The sequence below is a fragment of the Neophocaena asiaeorientalis genome, unplaced genomic scaffold, assembly GCF_003031525.2.
Source record: "Neophocaena asiaeorientalis asiaeorientalis breed wild unplaced genomic scaffold, Neophocaena_asiaeorientalis_V1.1 scaffold308, whole genome shotgun sequence".
Classification (NCBI taxonomy): domain Eukaryota; kingdom Metazoa; phylum Chordata; class Mammalia; order Artiodactyla; family Phocoenidae; genus Neophocaena; species Neophocaena asiaeorientalis.
The window spans coordinates 5,966,412-5,986,913 of record NW_020172768.1 but is presented as its reverse complement, the minus strand read 5'-3'; the positions used below and the strand labels follow the sequence as shown (position 1 = coordinate 5,986,913).

Sequence of the window (20,502 nt, the reverse complement as noted above, 5' to 3'; positions counted from 1 at the left end):
CTGAAAGTCCAAAGGCTCAAGGTCTCTTCAAGATCTAGTTGCCATTCATATTAGGGGCGGGGAACTACAGGTGGCATCTTGCTGCAAAGCCCGAGCTCATCTCTCTGCACTGGGCTGCTTTGCGAAAGCAATTTTAAGGGATGGTACGATGTGGAAGCCTGAGGTTAAGAAAAGAGTGAGTTAAGCCCTTGGTTAACCAGGGTTGAAAAACATCTTCACGTTTGTGAAAATCACTCCCTTTCAGCATGGTAAAGGGGAGAGGAGAGACGCAGCGCCGCACTCCGGGCTTCTGTCGGGCTGAGGTCAGACGCCGGGGCCGGCTCCGAGGCGCAGGGCTTCCGCGCGTGGCGTGGGCTCGGCTGGGCGCTCCGCAAGCCGGCCCGCTGCCGGGGCCCGAGCCGCCTCCAATCCCGCGCGCCCTCGGCCCGCCGCGTCCTGGGGAGCAGCTCTCAGGACGCGGGCCCTCGGGGGGCGTGCAGCACCCGACGAGCAGCTCCTCCTCCCAACCTCGGGCACCGAGGCTAGAAGGCTCACGACCTGGGCCGCTGCCGCCGGTCCCTCCAAGCGGTCTTGACCCTGAAACCGAAGAGTCGGCTTCTCTGATTGGCTTAGAGCACAAACGCAGGCGAGCGGTGCCTGAGACCCGCTCTTTGATTGGACTTGAAACGAACAGCAGAGCACGAAATAAAGAGGCCTTCCGTCATTGGGCCACTGTGTAAATCTCCTTTTAGCTTCTCCGCTGACTGAATAAGCGTCTCAGGATCTTCGTCATGAGTCTTAAATCTGGGCCTGTCAGTTCGCCCCAGCGTTACTCCTCTTTAGGCGAGGCATGGAGTTTACAGAGTTCAACCAATCACATAACGCCGAGATCAGGTTGCCAGGCAGGTTATGCTAATGAGGCCCCGCCTTTTATGCAGCTCCCACTCTGCGGCGGGAAGAACCACCTGGAGGTGGCGGGGGGGGTTTGATTTCCATCACCCCTAGGGAGAGAGGATCGGGGACCCGCTGATCTTCCAGCTCCCCTCACCCAACATCGTGTAAGTACCTAAAGGATTAAGGTAACCGGATAAGCCAGCGTCCAGAGTACCCCATCGACTGGGAGGGTGTTTCGTCTTTGCTTAGTCCCACCCAAAATGGCGCCAAGCTCTTTCCGCGTCTCAGAGCCCGGCCGGGGCCAACCGACCGCGGACCCGGGTGGGGGGGAGGACTTGATGGTGGTGGTGGGGGAGAAATCCCGGCGGCACCGCCCGATGGTACAGTCCAGTCGGGGCTGGGACGAGGCACCTCACTCGGGGTGGGGGGTCAAACCATCTGCACCTTCCAAGGGGAAAGGGGCAAAATCCCTAAAGGAGCCCCTCCTGGTGCTGCGTTCAGCCATGGCTCCGGCGCCTCTTCGCCCTGCCTTCCCTGCGCGCAGCCTCCCCCCTGCGACCCCCGAGCGGCTCGCACGCTCCGCCGGCCGCGCGCACCTCTCCTCCCCTGCCCGCGTTGGTTGGGCCGGGACGGCAGTTGGGCGCCCTGCGCGCTCCTGCGGCGGCTGTTGGGCGGGCGCTCGGGGTGCGGCGGGCCGTGTTGGCCGGCGGGCGCGGGGGCGGCGGCTGGGCCCGGAGCTCGGGGACGGCGGGCTCCGTGGACTAGGCGCCCTGCTTTGTTTTGGGAGGCCGCGCCACCGTCCTGCCATTGATTGCTGGTTCCCTGTCCCTTACGCACAAGTTGGCGTCCCGGGACCCGGCGAGGGCCCGCTCGGAGGGCGTGGGGGTGGCCCGTTTGGGTCAGTCGTGGTGCATGGTGTCCTTCGTGGGCAGGGCGCAGGCCGAGGTCCACTTGCGCTCTGGGTCGAGTGCAGAGGCCCGAGCCCGAGGCCTTTGGGGAGCGGGTTGGCGGTGCACGGTTGCCAGCCGAGGGTCAGCTTTCCTTAAGCACTTTAGCCCGTGACCACGTATTAGGTCCTCCACTAAGTAAAGTGTACGCAGCGCTTTGGAATAGTGCGTGCGTACGTGCTTAGCCTTGCTTGGCGGATTGGTTGGGTTTCGATCCATTTTCAATCTATGTTTGTGTAGGTCTAAGCACAAAGCGGGCTGGTTTGGGGTCTGCAGTCGAGGTTCGGCGTGTGAGGAGTCCCGCCCAGCGCGGCCCTGTGCCATCTGCGCCGAAGCCCGTTCAAATCTTGCCTGGCTAATCGTCCCCAAAAGTTATTTAAACTCAAAAGCACTTAACGTTCATTAAAAACAAAATCACTCGTGACGCTCTGCGGCCTCTGCTTCAGACCCAATCCTTTGTTTCTCTCTCCGCCTTTTGCTGGAAGCTCTTTGAGGGCAGGAAGGTACATTGCGTGTTTTTGGTATCCTTCCATCCACTCCACGCCCCAGCACCGCAACAGCTTGAGGAACCGTACTTATATGATGCTCTAGAATTGAAAAAAAAATTAAAAAAAAAAAAAAATTGGTTGGGGCAAAGCCATGCTTCAAGCAGTGCTGATGCAATCTGATATGTTTACAAAGTGACTTCTGGGTTTACTTTTGCGGTACGCGGGCCTCTCACTGTTGTGGCCTCTCCCGTTGCTGAGCATAGGCTCCGCACGCGCAGGCCTATCGGCCCTGGATCACCGGCCCCCCCGCTCCGCGGCATGTGGGATCCTCCCGCACCGGGGCACGAGCCTGTGTTCCCTGCATCAGCAGGCGGACTCTCAACCACTGCGCCACCAGGGAAGCCCCCTGGTTTTACTTTTTAAATGAAGTGAAATTGACAAAGTGAACCGTTTTAAAGAGAACAGTTTAGTGATAGATGCGTATCTAAAAATTTTGGAGCGAGGCTTTCCCACCTGTGGCTCTTCCTCACTTTATTCCTTGAGCACCCACTCTTGGCTCTGCTCTTTTGTTTTGCTAGGGCGCTAAACCGCTGTCTTTTTCTAAATTAGCCATTTTTACTTTTCTAGTGTTTTGCGGCGTGCTCCACCACGCGTTAGTGTACTGTATATGTGAATATAATACTGTATAGTGTACTGTATATGTGAATGTAATCGAGCGTGTATTATAGATAAGGCACAGCCCACGTCTTCAAGGGCCCTCAGTGCTTGTTAATAGGAAATTATGATGGTATAAGGGATAGCGTATCAATCCAGTGTAATCCTAAGTTGGTTGGCACTGCCTCAATTGCCACTTGTCTGAATTTATTTTTTTCTTCTAGTTTTAACAGTAGTACATGATCATTGTAGAAGACATAGAAAACATAGAACAGTATAAAAAGTAAAAATGAGCTGAAGTACAATTACCGGAGATAATTTCTACTGATATTTTGGTATGCTTCAAATCTTTTGTGTGTGTGCCTATAAACATTTTTACAAACTTGGCACACGATATGTGGTTTTCACATGTAGGTTTTTTGTTTTTTTGTTTTTTTAATGTAAATAGGTACCTAATGACGTCACTGATGATTTTCCATTTTCAGTAGTTTTCCCCGTTACTTGAAGGGGGCATGATGAAATCCTCTGAACTAAAGGAATTATGAAATTTGATTCATTCTGTTTTTCACAAGCAGAATTTATTGATTACTGTTTAAATTTATCATAGGTAACCTAATGGGATAGGTTTCTGAGTAACAAGCAGAACTGTTCCATGAGTTGAGAAATACTGAAGTGTAATTTTGGTTTCCTTAATAATTTTAAGCACTGGTGAACACATGGTAACTGCATAATTTCGTTTGGTGCAAATGATAAACTGTTAAACACCCTGTCATTGCAATGTTGGAATTGTTTAGCCAGAGTTTGTTTTAAAATAGAATGCTGATGTACTTTGACCTATTGCCACTAAAATACACAGTCTTCCCCCACCCACCTCTGTCCCAGAGAGTGTAGACACACCCTGCCCAGCCTTTTGTGTGGTTTTCACAAGCAGAATTTATTGGTTAAACAATAAATGTATTGTTTAACTTTATCATAGGTGCTTTAATAGATTAGCAAATGAGCATTTGGTCTCGTGTCTAGAAGGGCCGGCGAGTTAAGTAAAAGGAAGTGTTTTACTATAACCAAATCTTTGCAGAATGGTCCCACTGGATTCTCCAGGGGTACTGGGTAGGGTCAGGAAGGTGAGGGGGGAGCTTTTTCTGACTTTATTATATTGGTCATTCTCTGTTGAAGCCTTCCTCTCCCTCTCTGGCCTTATACTGTTTACATGAATTACTGCTAAAGGGTGTCTGGCCTCCTTCCTTTTTTTATTCTCAAAGTTATAAGCCTAGTTCAGGACTTATGTGGACCTGGTTCCTTTCCAGTTTATTTCCTTGCAGCCCTACTGTGACACTGATTATAAAATTATAAAATCAGTAATGTGCAACGCTTTAAGAACTCCAGACATACAGATTGCTATTGGGAAAATAGTCTGTTATTGTTTGTTATCCATTTCTTAGTTGAACTCATTTATTTCAGCATCAGAACATTGGAGCTAAATGCTCGCTTTTTTTACCCACATCCTTCACTCTCACGGTCTGGCTCTCATGGTCTGGCCTGTTTCCTGCTGTCCCTCAGATCTGTGCTGTCCGGTATGGTTACCAGTAGCCACATATGGCAGTGAAGCACTTGAAAAATGGCTAGTGCTGTGAGTGTGAAATGCATGCCAGATTTTGAGATTTGGTATGAAAAAAAATGAAATATTTCAATATTTAAAATATTGATTACATGTTGAAATGATACGTCGCATATCCCATGTTAAATAAAATCCATTACTGCAATTAATTTTGCCTGTTTCTACTTTTAACAAATGTGGCTGCTAGAAGATTTAAAATTATGTATATGGGTTGCATGCATGGCTTGCCTGATTTGTTCACTGAACAGCTGCCTTAGGCTTAGTCTCATGGGGGGGAGTGCTCCCAAGTGGCAGTAAGTCATCATACAATGTATTATCTTTTTGTTTCTATAGTTTCAGCCAATAGATACTGCTTATATGTAGATGTGTCTGCTTTCTTTTAGTGCTTATGATAGCTCTCACAGAAGCACTATTATTCTTTTGAAGAATACCTTAATCTCAAAACCATTTCCAGGTAATTGAGTTAACTGTTACTGAATAAATATATTCAATTAATCATTTGAACTTAAAATAATGAAATGACATCTGTTAAGCACATAATCCATTAAAAAAAAAAAAAGTTGAGGATTTCCCTGGTGGCACAATGGTTGAGAGTCTGCCTGCCGATGCAGGGGACACGGGTTCGTGCCCCGGTCCGGGAAGATCCCACATGCCGAGGAGCGGCTGGGCCCGTGAGCCGTGGCCGCTGAGCCTGCGCGTCCGGAGCCTGTGCTCTGCAACGGGAGAGGCCGCAACAGTGAGAGGCCCGCGTACCACAAAAAACAAAATAAAACAAAACAAAACAAACAGACAAAAAACAAAACAAAACAAAGAAGTTGAGCTAAGTATAATCAGCCGAATTTTCCCCAGCTTGGTCTGCCACTTACTCATTGATTTTTACAATATACTGTTTTTTCAGAGATTTAAGAAATATTTCTGGGAGAAACTTGAAATTGAAAAAATCAAGCTCATAATTTTTTTTTCTCCTGTGATTAAAAAAAAGGTCACAATAGTTTGCTTCTAAGTGTGGAACACTGTGGACAAGCTCATGGGACAGCTATCCTTTTAAGCACAAAGAATCATAACCTACAGATAAAATCATATTCTTTTTATACCTATATTTGAAAACATTGACCGTTTTGCCCTTACGTACCTTTGTGGATGTGTTTCTTTTTCCTACCCTGTATGGGGGTTTGATACGGTGTCAACTTTAACAGCGTGGGCTCTGGGGGCAAAGGAACCTAGATTTAGAGCCCAGCTTTATTGGCTGGCTGTGATCTTGGGCCCATTAGTTAACTTCTGTAAGCCTTAGTTTCTTTATCAAATTATTAATCTAGTTCCTTAATTATTAATGGGGATAATAATAGTACCAACCTCAAAGACTCCGTGTGAGAATGCCTGTTATCACTGTCCACAGCGGTATAAATGGCTCAATAACTGTATACTGATTTTGGATATTCTGCTTCAGCCAAACTAGGCTTCTCTGCTTCAGCCAAACTAGGCTTCTTCAGCCAAACTCTGGGGTTTTCCTTCATGTTTTCACACCTTCATTTCTCAAATGGAATGTTTGTTCCTTTCTGCCCACTTCTCCCTCCTTGCCCAGTTCTGCCCACGAAAATCCCATCCATCCTTCTAGAGCAGTGGTCAGTAAACTTTTTTTGGTAAAGAACCAGATAATAGGGACTTCCCTGACGGTCCAGTGGTTAAGACTCAGCACTCCCAGTGCAGGGGGCACGGGTTTGATCCCTGGTCAGGGAACTAAGATCCTGCATGCTGCACTTCAAGGCCCGCCCCCCCCCAAACAAAACCCCAAACAAAAAACAAACAAACCAAAAAACCAGATAGTAAACATTTTCAGCTTTGTGGGCCAGACGGTCCCTGAAGCAGCCACTCTCCGCCCCTGGTGTGAAAGCATGGCCACGTTCCAATTAAACTTTATTTAAGGACCCTAAAATTTGAAGTAATATAATTTCCATTGGTCACAAAATATTCTTCTTTTGTCTTTTCAAGCATTTAAAAATGTAAAACCATTCTTAGTTCACAGGCCATACAGACAAACAGGTGTTGGTCTGCCCTGCCCTGGAGCCAGGTGAAAGCCGAGGTGGGGAGGGAGGCGGAACATCTTACCTAAAAGGGATCCCTCTTGTCTCTGAATGCCCTACAGGATTTTTGTACTGCTTTGTAGTAATTGTAACATTTATTGAGTGCTTAATTAGCATCGCATAGCAACTATCTGTGCTTATTTCTTGCTTCCTAAACATATTGTAAATTCCTAGAAGCTTTGGATATTTTATAGTTCCCTCATATAGAATGCAGTACAAAAGTGCCTTTTACTTACTGGGCTCTAAAATGTTTGGAGGAATAAAGGAGTGAATACAATTAACATAAGTCATTAAAGTGAGCTCTGGAATTTTCCTCCCTTTTCTTCAAAATTCTTATTTTTGGATGCAAATCTCACCATTTTGTTGGCATTGCTTGAAGATTTTGAGGCCAATCCGCTAGGGGTTATTTTCAGTCTTGCCACAAACCATGATTATAGGCAACCTTATCAACATGTTCTTCTGATAGAGGAAAACTATAATCCTTTGACTAATTATTGCTTTGTGTTTGACTGATTTTGAAGTGTCCTTTCTAAGACACTTGTTTACATTTAATCCTTACTGTGCGACGGTGACAGACGGTGTTTTAACTACTTTACAAATGAGAAAAAGGAGGCAGTTTAGTGAATGAGGTGGGTGGCGGGAGCAGGGTGTCTGGGTCCTCAGTCCCAGGCGGTGGTATGTATATTTATGAGATTTCAGCCTCTTACTCATCATTTATTCATCTTCTCTTTTATTCTTTTTCTCTTGAAGTTGATGAATTGAAAATATTCTGGGATTCTGGGGAATTCCCTGGCGGTGCAGTGGTTAGGACTCGGTGCTCTCACTATCGAGGGCCTGGGTTCAATCCCTGATCGGGGCGCTAAGATCCCACAAGCCGTGCAGCACGGCCAAAAAAAAAAAAAAAAGTATTCTGGATTTCCAGTACTTCATAATTTGATAAATATAAGGACTAATAGATGTCTAGGACTTGTTTATGTGACACACAAGTTTTCTCAAGTATGTTAAACCCGCTGAAGTGAGATATGACATAACCACAAAATAATAATTCTAGAATTAAAACTAAATTATGGAGCAGTAATTGTGCTTTTTAAAAAAATTAATTAATTTATTTATGGCTGCGTCGGGTCTTCGTTGCTGTGCACGGGCTTCTCATTGCGGTGGCTTCTATTGTTGCGGATCACGGGCTCTAGGCGCGTGGGCTTCAGTAGCTGTGGCTCGAAGGCTCTAGGGCACAGGCTCAGTAGTTGTGGCGCACGGGCTTAGTTGCTCCGCGGCATGTGGGATCTTCCCGGACCAGGACTCAAACCCGTGTCTCCCGCGTCGGCAGGGGATTCTTAACCACTGCGCCACCAGGGAAGCCCAGTAATTGTGCTTTGATGAACTTTGTTTCATTTAAAAATTTTAAGAAAGTTGATATTCATATTTATATATACTTTTCCCAAACCTTAGGAATCTCATCAAAAAATTATATCTTTTGGGCTTCCCTGGTGGCGCAGTGGTTGAGAGTCCGCCTGCCGATGCAGGGGACGCGGGTTCGTGCCCCGGTCCGGGGGGATCCCACATGCCGCGGAGCGGCTGGGCCCGTGAGTCATGGCCGCTGAGCCTGCGCGTCCGGAGCCTGTGCTCTGCAACGGGAGAGGCCACGGCGGTGAGAGGCCCGCATAGCTTTTTATACATCATTTAAAAATCATATATTTTTTTCTGATTTGTGGTTTTTCAACAGTTATAAACTGTAGGAGAAATATTTTAATTCTAACAAAATATGTATAAGACCTTTACAGAAAAAATTCTGAAACTTTATTGAGTGACTCCAAATAAACTCTAAATAAATGGAGTGACACTGGTTTGAGGATTGGAAGATTCAATATTGTAAGGCATTGATTCTTTGGAAACTGACTTATGGATTTAATGTAATCCCAGCAAATTGAAAAAAACTAGACAAGCTGATGAAATTTTTGTCAAGGCCCAAGAAAAGGCAAGGCACTCTTGAAAAAGAAAAAGAAGTTGGAAACCCTTCTGTTCCAGAGATCAAGAGCTAAATAATTAAGACAGTGTGATCCTGGCACCGGGTTAGAGCCGTAGACCAACTGAACACCCCAAGGAGTCCGGAAACAGTCTCACACACATTCAGACCCTTGATTTATGACTCAGGAAGCATGACAAATAAAAGGCCAAATTTGTACAACTTTTAGAAGTTGACATAGGAGAATATGGTCATGACCTCAGTCTCGAAAAGGGTTGTTTTTTTTTTTAAGATGTTTTTTATTTAAGATGTTACCTGCACTAATGGAAAAATGGGCAAAAACAGGCACTTCAGAAAAGGAGAAATCCAGATGTCTAATAAACATACGAGAAGGTGTTCAACCTTGTTAATAATCAAGGAAACGCAAATTACAACCACAGTGCCATGTTACTGTGAGCCTAAATTCAAGTTGGCAAACGTGTACCTGACTTAAAGTCAGCAATACCAAGTCCCAAAGCTTTTGAGCGATAGAACAGTCATACGTGGCTGGTAGGAATAGAAACTGGTATGACTACTTAGGAAAACCGTTTGACATTACCTAGAAAGTCAAAGACAAGCAGACACCAAAGCCCAGCGACTCCACTGTTAGAGAAGTTGATACACATGAGAGAACCAGGAAGAATATTTGGGGTAATTAATTTTCCTGATATGAGTTGATTCAGTTCATATTTGAGGGCTGTTATGTTCTATACACAGGTAGCTTTATTTTGGCACAAGGGTAAATAAATTATTTATATTTTTTTCCCTCTCTGCTGGGGAAAAAAATAATAATATCTAGTGTGTTCCTCATTTCCTAAAACAATGCTGGGCACAGAATAGGCATACAATAAATACTGTTGTGTTTTAAAAAATTATCATTTCAATTCTTATAGTGGGTACCCTTCACTATAGCTTTGTAGTTACCTTAACCCTGGCTGTTGACTAATTTGCTCAATTAAATCTGTTTGCGGGTTTGGTAAATTACAACCTCCCCTGGTTCCTTTGAGATCCAGCCTAGCCTACTGATTGCATCATCTGGTGGGAGTCCGAGGAGACAGCACAGTGGAGCCATGCTTGGGTTCTGGCAGCTTTGCTGGGAGGAAAGCTGTGCAGCAGAGAAGGGAAAAGATGTCTAAGCTCTGTAGTGAAAGGGATCTGGGTTCAAATCCCACTTATCAGCGCTATGGCCTTGGACAAGTAATAAATCTTTTTTTTTGCGGTACGCGGGCCTCTCACCGCCGTGGCCTCTCCCGTTGCGGAGCGCAGGCTCTGGACGCGCAGGCTCAGCGGCCACGGCTCACGGGCCCACCCGCTCTGCGGCATGTGGGATCTTCCCAGACCGGGGCACGAACCCGCGTCCCCTGCATTGGCAGGCAGACTCTCAACCACTGCGCCACCAGGGAAGCCCAAGTAATAATTTTTGGTTGTTGTGAGGATTAAGTGAAATTGAGTATTTAATAAGCCACAATGCCTGGCTTATGATGGGAACTCAGTAAATGGCAATAATCATAATTATTACTATGCCAGTAGTTGTTTGCTTAAGTAACATTCAATTTCCACAGTATGTGTTTTCAATCAGTTGAACTATGAATATGCTGATTTTTAAAATAAAGAGCTGCATCTGTTAGGGGATTCTAATTGTGTGGTCTTGGACTTCCCTGGTGGCACAGTGGTTAAGAATCCGCCTGCCAATGCAGGGGACATGGGTTTGATCCCTGGTCCGGGAAGATCCCACATGCCGCGGAGCAGCTAAGCCCATGTGCCACAACTACTGAGCCTGCGCTCTAGAACCCGCGAGCCACAACTACTGAGCCCGTGTGCCACAACTGTTGAAGCCCACACGCCTAGAGCCTGTGCTCCGCAACAAGAGAAGCCACTGCAATGAGAAGCCCGCTCACCACAAGGAAGAGCAGCCCCCGCTCGCCACAACTAGAGAAAGCCCGCACAGCAGCGAAGCCCCAACGCTGCCAAAAATAAATAAATAAACAAAAAACCCCTGATTTTGTGGTCTTAACTCATTTGACGTGTAGCCTATATCTGAAGGAAGTGGTCTGGTAAGTGTTTGCAAAGCGTAGATACGGCTGAGCTTTCTAAACAGGAATGGGATGTCTCTCTTTATGGGAGAAAGTGCTAATCACATAGTTTTAAAATTCTATCCATTTAAAGTTGAAATACACATGTTATCTAGTGAAATACATTAGTTGTGAGAACCCTTGCCTACAGTTAAGACATATTTATTCCCCAATGAATTGTTTAACAATGAAAATATATTAAATTGTCTTTTACTGGGAAAGAAGACTTTTCTGGATAAGATACCTTCATGATCTAATACTTAAAATCATGAGTTAAATAGTTGCTAACATTTGGAATACACTCTATGCCATTGTAGTATACTGTAACAAACATCCCGCTCTATCTTAACAGTGAGCCTGAGTTAGGGAAATCAGGTGTTATTATTTCCAGTTGTCAAGATAAAGAACTTTTACTTGTCTCACATCCAGAATTTTCCCACTACTCTGTACTGAGAGAACACTGTAAGAAACATCCTGGCTTGTAGAAGACACCTCTGAATACCAGGCCAGTGGTGGATGCTGGCCTTTTATAGTAGTTTTATTAAGATGGAGGAGGTTGAAATTAGATTATAATGTTAATTATATGCCATTAATGTAGAGTTTTTATGAAGGCAGTAACTGCCTCACTATGTCATCTGTCTGGGCTCACCATCTTGTTAATTAAATGTTTCTTTTTGACCATTCTGTGTTTCATATTTAACTTTGCAAACAAGGGGCTGAGGTTGAGGAATGAGAATTTGAAAATGAACAGAAGATGAGGCCCATATTACCTGTTCACAGGGGGACTGAATTGGATACAAAGGGAATTACTTCAAACCAGTGTCACTTTGCTTCGTAGTCCTGGGGCAGAGCCATGGTCCAGTCTGTTTGAACAAAAGGCTGTACCTATTTCAGGAGTCGAGGTAGAGTGAACGAGTAGTTACACTGTCTTCTCTTGTATTATATCCAAAATGTTAAATTATGAAAATTGTGCCCTAGAATAATTTCTTCTAAGCAATTTTAATATTCTTTTTTTTCCAGTTAAAACATTTTAAAGCGCTTGAATTTGTTGAGGAAACAGCTTAGTACTTGAGATTATGCCTCTTAACATTATCTAGTATTTTATCCTAACCTGGATTTGTGATTGTCGAGTCATAGTTACCACCCAGAACCCTCTGTAAGAAAGGCTTTCAGGGCCCCAGAAGACCCACCTGCAAGTCTCCTATTTAGTTACTGCAATTGCTAATTCAACAAAGAGCTTGTGATATGTGGACCAGATAGCTTTCTGTGTACAGGTGCGCCCGGGCCAGAGATTGTATTTGTACCCTTTCCAGTTCTCTTGTGAATAAATGCTACTGTTGAGAAAGGGAGCTGGAAAGATTGTGCTCAGAGCTATGTCATCCATTATCCGTAGTCAGAAAACATGGATGCTCAATATTATTCGATGAGTCATTTGTATTAATCTTTCAGTCTTCAGATGTTCCCCATTAATCCGTATTTGCATACAAAGCTTATTTCCAATAATCCTGGTAAGTGCACGGAATGGATTTGCTTGTTATCATGTGGTGAAGGGAAGCTGGAAAATCAAATGTGCATGAGAGTCATCTGGTTGGCGAGGAGGACCACCTGAACTAACAACCACACAGCCTTTTCCGAATTCTAAGACATTCACACCACAAATATATTAGAGAAGCTGGTAAGTTGCATATTTTGAAGAAAGGTGTAAGGATTCTTGCTAAATTTTTGCTTAGTAACAAAAAAGAATCTCTTTTTTAGAAGGTGACTTTGAGCAATAAAGGTCTATGAATAACTTTTTTTTTTTTTTTTTTTTTTTTGCGGTACGCAGGCCTCTCACTATTGTGGCCTCTCCCGCTGCGGAGCACAGGCTCCAGACGCGCAGGCTCAGCGGCCATGGCTCACGGGCCCAGCCGCTCCGCGGCATGTGGGATCCTCCCGGACCGGGGCACGAACCCGTGTCCCCTGCATCGGCAGGCGGACTCTCAACCACTGCGCCACCAGGGAAGCCCCTATGAATAACTGTTAATATCATGAAGTTGGAATAAGAATTCAGAGCTCTAATCTTTGCCCGGTGCTTCCTGAAGGCAGTTCTTGGCCTCAGTATAATCAGTCCTTCATGTTACTTCTAGAATGATTTTCCAAAAGGTGTTACTGCCATGATAAAATATTTTTCTTCCCTTGCTGTGCAAGATTTAGCCAGATCTGGTTGACTTCAGAATCATCTGGAGAGGTTTATAAACAAAGCTTCCTGCTCTTCCCCTCGAACTTTGCAATTGAGAGAATCCAGAATTTCAGGGGTGAGGCTCTGGAATTTGTCTCTTTGCCTAGGTCCTTAGGTGAATCTGATAAAACCAGTTTATAAACTTTGGAAATTGTAATTCTTCAACTTGAAGTCTTTTGTAGATCCACCCTAACTATGGTTTGAGGCTTTTCTCTCTTATAGTCCCTGAACATATCCTCAACTTCTCTTGCCTCTGGAACTTCCTCAAGCTGTTCTCATCAGAAATGCCCTTAAGTTTGCTCCAGTAGCAAGTATTATTCTCTCTCTTTCTCTCTGTATCTATCTCCCTATATAGAAAGGTTCTTGATGTTTATTGCCAAATTGCTTCCTAGAAGGTTTGCATTGATTTAAATGCCCATCTTTTTATCTTAAAACAAACCCAACAGCTTAATTGAGATATAATTCACGTACCATACAATTCACTCCAGTAAAGCGTACAATTCAGTGGCTTTAGCCTATTCACAGTTATACAACTATCACCACAATCAATTTTAAAATATTTTCATAACTCCAAAAGGAACTCCACCTCTTAGCCATCACCCCTTAATTCCTTATTTCATCCCAATCCCTGGGCAACCACTTATCCACTTTCTATCTCTGTTAATTTGTCTTTTCTGCATATTTCATATAAATGGATTCATTCAATGTATGGTCCTTCGTGACCAGCTTCTTTCACTTAACAAAGTTTTAAAGGTTCATTCTTATTGTAGCATGTATCCATATTTCATTTCTTTTTTTTTTTTGGCTGAGTAATATTCCATTATATGAATGTACCATACTTTATCTCTCTGTTCATCAGCTGTTGAATGTTTAGGTTGTTTCCACTTTATGGCTATTATGAATAATGCTGCTATGAATGTTCGTGTCCAAGTTTTTATGTGGACATATGTTTTTGTTTCCCTTGGGTTTATTATATCTTGGCGACAAATCTCTGGGTCATTTGATAACTCTACGTTTAGCCTTTAGAAATTGCCAGACTGTTTTCCATAGTGGCTGCAGCATTTTACATTCTTACCCAGCAGTATATGAGGGTTCCAGTTTTTCTGCCTACTCACCAACACTTGCTATTATCTGTTGCTATCTCAGAATTTTGAATGAAATTGAGAAGATTTAAGTATACTACAGAACTGAGCATAATAGAAGCTAGGATATCCTTAAAAAAGGCAACTTTGTGTAGTTAGTGGGCATAAAAGATCTTGCCAGTGTTAAAGATATAGATTAGTATTTTGCTGAAGTTGAGGGTGCATAAGCTATGTTCAACTATAATTCTGAACCTCCGTATACTATAGATTTTCTTAGTTGGGAAAACCTTTCCTGTTAGTGGAGAGTTTACAGTCTGTATGATTTGAATTTCAAGAATGTTCCACTTACACAACAGCAGGTGAAGAGCCAGAGGTGCTTAACCCTAGGAATGAACATGCATTGTTAAGGTGTATTAATAATTAATATCAGTAACTGGGGCAACCACAACCATGAACGTCTGCTACTGTTTCCCAAGTGCCAGGTATGGTGTTTTGTTTCATTGATTTCATGGTTTCACATTATTATTTCATAGTTCTACCTTAGCAAGTGGATCTCTCGTTGTTGTTCCTGTTCTATAGATGAGGGAGTTAAGGCTTGGGAAGTGAGGTGACTTGTCTCTGGTCACGTAGTGAGTGGATGGTGGCTGAAGAGCGTGAACCCAGGCCGTCTGACTCTGGAGCTCTGTTCACGCCACCATGCTAGAGATGGGGGAAGGGGACGTGGGGTGGTAGTAGGCTAGTGGAAGGTCCTGGTAAGGCACCAGGAATTGTGTAAGGACTGACCATGGCTCTACAGGAGGGAGGACTGTCCAGCTGTGATTTCCGACGGTTCTGACGGTCACCCCTGAACCTCTGTCCATCCTGTTAACTAAAGCAGGTTGGAGGCCCCAGGGGAGGGGAGGGATGTACATTCTAGTTCCCAGACTGCCCTACCACCAGCCTTGGCTGTGCCACCTTGAGCCTGGGTTTATCCACTGTGAGGTTGGCTCCTCTTAATACCTGACCTACTGTGACAGTGCTGTCATGGGCATGACACAGGTCATGCCTACAGAAACTTCAGAAATTCTACAGTCAGACGTCAAGATCTATTCCTTGGGTTGTAATACGTGGACTTCTCAGAGAATTTCTTTTAATACCATATTTGACCCAGTGTACTCTGTGTTTATAAGGACTGATTTTGATTTGGGAAGCAGCTGAGTTCCATGTACCTTTGCAGTCTTATAGTCAGCGTGAGTTCAAGTTCCCTCAGAATATTCGGATTTGCTAGTTTACGGTACTAGATAATGTCTTGAGGAATTTGCTTTCTCCCTCTCCATGTTTTTTTCTTTCCAGCTCATTAAAGTTCAGTTGTAAACATTGATATTATACATATACTTAATTTCTTAACTGTGGAAGTAGTTGGACACCATCATTTTAATGCTGACACATTTTTTCATTTATGGGAATTCATCCTAAGAGTGTTTTTGTTAAGAAAGCGGTTCCCTCCTAAGGCAGGAGACTGGACCATGCGTTCATTCCAGAAGCATTCGTGGACCCTCTGCTGTCGGCCGGCTTCCAGGTGCTGAGGGCCCTGCGTTGTCGCATTGGGTGAGGGCGCTCTCGTGCAGCTGCATTCCCCCGTGGCGGGTGGCAGGGGACACAGACTCTGCACAAAATGTGTGCATCACTTAATTGATGGTACATGCTTTGCAGAGTGTGAAAGGAGAGCAATGTGGAGACAGGGAACAGAAAAGGCCTGCCGAGGAGGTAAGCCTGACCCTGAAATCTGAATAGGGAGGAGGAGGTGGCCATCTGAAATGTTGGCCAGAGCATCCAGGTGGAGCCACTGCAAAAGCCCTGAAGGCTGGCCTGAGCCCTGGGAGTGTGTAAAGCTAGAAGGAGGAGAGGTCTGCCAGCGCAGCCTTTAGAGGTCGGCCAGCAAGTGAGCTTGTGAAGGAGGTGCCATAGAGGTGGGAGGAAACCAGGACAGTTTAGTGTTAGGAGGTGGAGAGAAGAGCTTAAGGAGGGTGTGAATGTTCCCGAGGTCAAGTGAGCTGAGAACCTGGAGGGAACCTGGGGTTTGGCTGTAGACTTTTAAAAGGTGCAGCCTTGCAGGGGGGCAGGGTGGTGTGTTGGCAAGGGTGGAAGCCCAACTGGGGAGGGAATGTGGGGCGAGGAAGTGAAGGTGGGCTCGCCAGCTCTTTATTGTGTGTGAGAACAGCAGAGAGAAGTAGGTGAGCAGGAAGGTGGGCCCAAGGGAAAGTTTGTTTTTACTGTAAACAGTTTGTTGAAATATGACACGTTTAGAAAAGTATACAGTAAAGATAGGAGATACTGGGCACATTTGCTGATGTGAGTGTTCCAGTAGGGAGGGAACAGTGATGCTGCAGAGGAGTGGGTGTGGGGAAGCGTGCAGAGCGGTGCAGCCCCTGAGGGGACCAGATGGGACCAGATGGACAGGCTGCCCAGCACTCCATTGCAGTGTATGAAGAAGGAATATTTAGTTTCAAAGTTGGGAGAATCACATTTTTTTTTTTGTTTTTTTTTTTGCGGTACACGGGCCTCTCACTGCTGTGGCCTCTCCGGCCGTGGAGCACAGGCTCCGGACGCGCAGGCCAAGCGGCCATGGCTCACGGGCCCAGCCGCTCCACGGCATGTGGGATCTTCCCGGACCAGGGCACGAACCCGTGTCCCCTGCATCAGCAGGCGGACTCTCAACCACTGCGCCACCAGGGAAGCCTGGGAGAATCACATTTTAATAACAACACAATATTTTTAGATACTGCCTATATTCCGAAGCTTTCTCATTGCTTTTCTGCTCCTTGATAAATCAATGACCTATTTAATGATTCTGGGTGTATCTTGATTATACTTTGTCATATCAGATGTGTCATATGACAGTTTTTTCTTACCAGGGGCTACCATTACTGGTGTCCACAAGTTCTCAGATTTCGATAAACACAGTCACAAGGTCAAAGGGGAAATGTTTTCACAGTCTCATCCCCCTGGGATTGCCCTCAGTTTCCTACCAAGGCAGCCAGTTCTGAATGGTCAGACCCAGGAGAGAGGGGATGCTTATTGAAACGTGCCTGGATTTCTGCACCTGCTTTTCCCCTTGGAGCATTTTCTGATTCCCAGGAGGCTGGGAAGCTGGTTGGAAAGGGCTACTAAGAGACAAGAGAAGCAGGTAGTGCTTTAGGCTACTTTGTGGGGCTGGAGAGATAAGACATTCCAGGTGAAGGGCTGCAAGGCCGGCTCTGGTTTTCCCCTCAAGCTATTTGTAGACTAGGCTGTACTGGCCGGGAGGCTAACAAGTCACGCCAAAAGTAGCTGAATAGCAGAATGGGATTTTGGTGGTTTCACTTTGCTGGGAAGAAAAAAATTGGAATTCCAGGCCCACCAAGGAAGAGGCTCCCTAGGAAACACCTACCTAGAAATTTCCGTTGCCACTCCCGGAAGGTCAAACCTAAGAGCAGACTCTGTCTTGTAGGCCTGCAGAAACTGCTGACCAGCCTGGAGTCAGCTTGGTGGGGTGGAGGGCCCTTCTGCAGCCCGTGGGAGGATGGGCAGAGGGTGGAGGCCAGGGGAGGCAGGTGGCCTCTCCCAAAGGTGCCACAAGGCTTCCAGAGGCTGGTGGCTTTCTGTTCCTTGATCCACATGCCTTTACTTTGTGAACCTCCCTCAGGTCGGACACTAATGATCTGTGTGCTTCTCCGTAGGCCTGTGATACACTGCGGTTTGAGGTTTCCACCTGAAATCTTGTAAGAGCAGAATGGAAGACCCCTGATAGAGTCCTCTTTGGAATCGCTTTCACATTTTACCAGCCAACCAGCTATTCTTTGTAAAAAGGAAAAGGCAAACATCAAGGTCTATCATTCTTTAGAACTCCCACTGAGTGCTGCCTCCTTTTGAATTCTCAAAGATATTAATGTAGAATTGTTAGGCTAAGACCCCCAGCATGTCCTTAGCCTAGGTTTTTCTTTTCTTTGAGTGAATGGTAAGAGTTCTTTTGAATGACTTGTTGGGGTTCAAATGCATTGCTGACAAACAATCAAATGGGATGGGAGGATCAATCTTTATTTTCTTTTGGTGCATGAAAAGTTCTTATCTGAACTAGGAAAATAAAGCCTGTGTTTCTTGGATTGACACAAAGAAAGATTTGCTTGCATGCATCTTTTGAGACATGAAGAAAGGAGTGCCACAGCCCTGACTGGAAAAAATAACCTTTCAAAGAAGAGAACCCTTCGTTGATAGTCTCTGAAGCCCTTTGTGTGCACAAGAAAAGTAGGAGGAATCATTGCCTAATGTGGAGATTTCTGTGGGAGAAGTGAAGGCAAAGGGACACAAATGGAGAGGCAGAGATGGCCGAGGTGACCGTTGCAGGCCTGTTTGACACACCTCATTCCTCGCTTGCTGTTGTCATCCTGTGTTTTTTTAAAAAACCTTAGTTCAGCTCTCTTCTAGTTACACAGTGTTGTCCTTGTTTATGGCCAGAGACAAATTAGGAAGAGTTACTTAGGATATATTCTACAACAGTTTTTAATTTAATTTAATTTAATTTAATTTATTTATTTTTAATTTTTGGCTGCACCGTTTGCGGGATCTTCGTTCCCTGACCAGGGATTGAACCCAGGCCCCGGCAGTGACAGCACCGAGTCCTAACCCCTGGACTGCCAGAGAGGTCCCTCTACAATAGTTTTTAGACTGTAACAGGCAGTTCAGTCTCATAATATTAAAAGTGCAGCTTACGCCGACACTTATCTGCCATTCTCCCCTGCTCACGACCCGGTTTCTGAGGGTTTTTTCTGGAGTTTTTTCCCCGGTGGCATAAAATTTTATCTGGAGTTTTTCTGCAGTCTTGTGCTTTTCACTATTTGCTTCATTGCAACATTTATAACGAATGTAAAATGTGAATGGCATTGGTGGAAATACCTGGAGGACCCCATTATGACCACTTCTTCATCCTTTATCTTTATCCTTAGAGCTCTCTGCTTATATGGAAATATTCCAAATCCATAACTGCTTAATTAAGAACCCCTTTTTTATTTGGAACCTAGTCAAAAGTTTGTTATTATAATTTTAACAATTTGTTGAAAGCCTTTCTGAAAGCCTTGTTCCCTGACTATTTTTTCAGAAGCTTTTAATTCCTTAGGTGTACTTCCCTTCACTGGAATTGCGCTTACTTTATTTCCTCGTGGAATTAAAAAAACGATATTTTAGTCCTACCACACCGCCCTCACTGGTAGGTTTCCAGGAGCTCTTTAGCTGGGGTCATAGTAGCCCCTTAAGATGGAATTGGGCTCCGACAAACGGAGGGACCTCAGGCCCACCAGACCCAGGACTGCGGGTGAGGCATCACCCTGTCTGTGGTCACTTGGTCCTTTGCGAACTCTAGGCCGGTCCTGCGCTAGCCCTCCCCCTGGCCCCCGGCTGGGGTGAAGCTTGGATAAACAGTGTCTGCCGGGGCGTGGGGCACCTTGCTGGGCAAGGAGAGGGTGTTGCAGACAGTTTTCACTCCTCATTTTCATTTTTTCTCAATGGAAATACTAATTTGTTGTGAATTTTTAAAATTGAGAAACTATGGGATGGATTATTTGGGCTTCCCCTTTTCAGCAAGAATGGGGAATTTGTGTTGAAATCTGTATACGTTTGTTCTTTGTCCATTGTTACTTCCTCTGCTAGTTCCTGTTCACCATTTGGAACCAAGTTCAGTTTTTTTTTCCCTTCTGAGTTCCAAAACTATTTCTTCCAGAAATCAATGAAATGTAAAATCTCAGCTTGCCATTCTAAATGAGTGAACATTGTGGAAGCCTTTTTTCCCCCCACATTTAACTAATTAATTAATTAACTGAAGTATGGTTGATTTACAATGTTTTATTAGTTTCTGGTATACAGCAAAGTGACTCAATCATGCATATCTGTATCTAGAGTTTTTCATATTTTTTCCATTATAGGTTATTATAAGATATTGAATATAGTTCCCTGTGCTATACAGTAGGACGTTGTTTAGCCATTCTCTATATAATAGTTTGCATCTGCTAATCCCAAACTCCCACTCCATCCCCCTCCCCCTTGGTAACCACAAGTCCGTTCTCTAGTCCATGAGTCTGTTTCTGTTTCGTAGATAAGTTCATTTGTGTCATATTTTAGATTCCACATATAAGTGATATCATATGGTATTTGTCTTTCTCTGTCTGACTTACTTCACTTAGTATGATAATCTCTAGGTCCATCCATGTTGCTGCAAATGGCATTATTTCAATTCTTTCTTATGGCTGAGTAATATTCCATTGTATATATGCACCACATCTTCTTTATCCATTCATCTGTCGATGGGCACTTAGATATAGTAGAAGCCCTTTATTTCCAGCCTGCTTGGTCTGATTTTATAGCTCTCACGTTTACTGTAGCACCTCAGTTGTGCAGTGGTGACCAGCTGTGCAGAGCAGAGCGCTCGCTGTGATTCTGTCCTGTTATGTCTTCTGAATCAG

At 44.7% G+C, this 20,502-nt stretch overlaps 1 protein-coding gene across 1 annotated transcript in view; it reads left to right on the top strand.

The window, feature by feature from the left end:
* Positions 1-929: 929 nt before the first annotated feature.
* Positions 930-20,502, top strand: part of PRDM10 (PR/SET domain 10) — an 87,113-nt gene continuing 67,540 nt past the window's right edge. The window contains exon 1 of the mRNA XM_024740791.1: positions 930-1,037. The gene's annotated coding sequence lies outside the window, so the exon portion shown is untranslated. The remainder of the gene's footprint in view (positions 1,038-20,502) is intronic.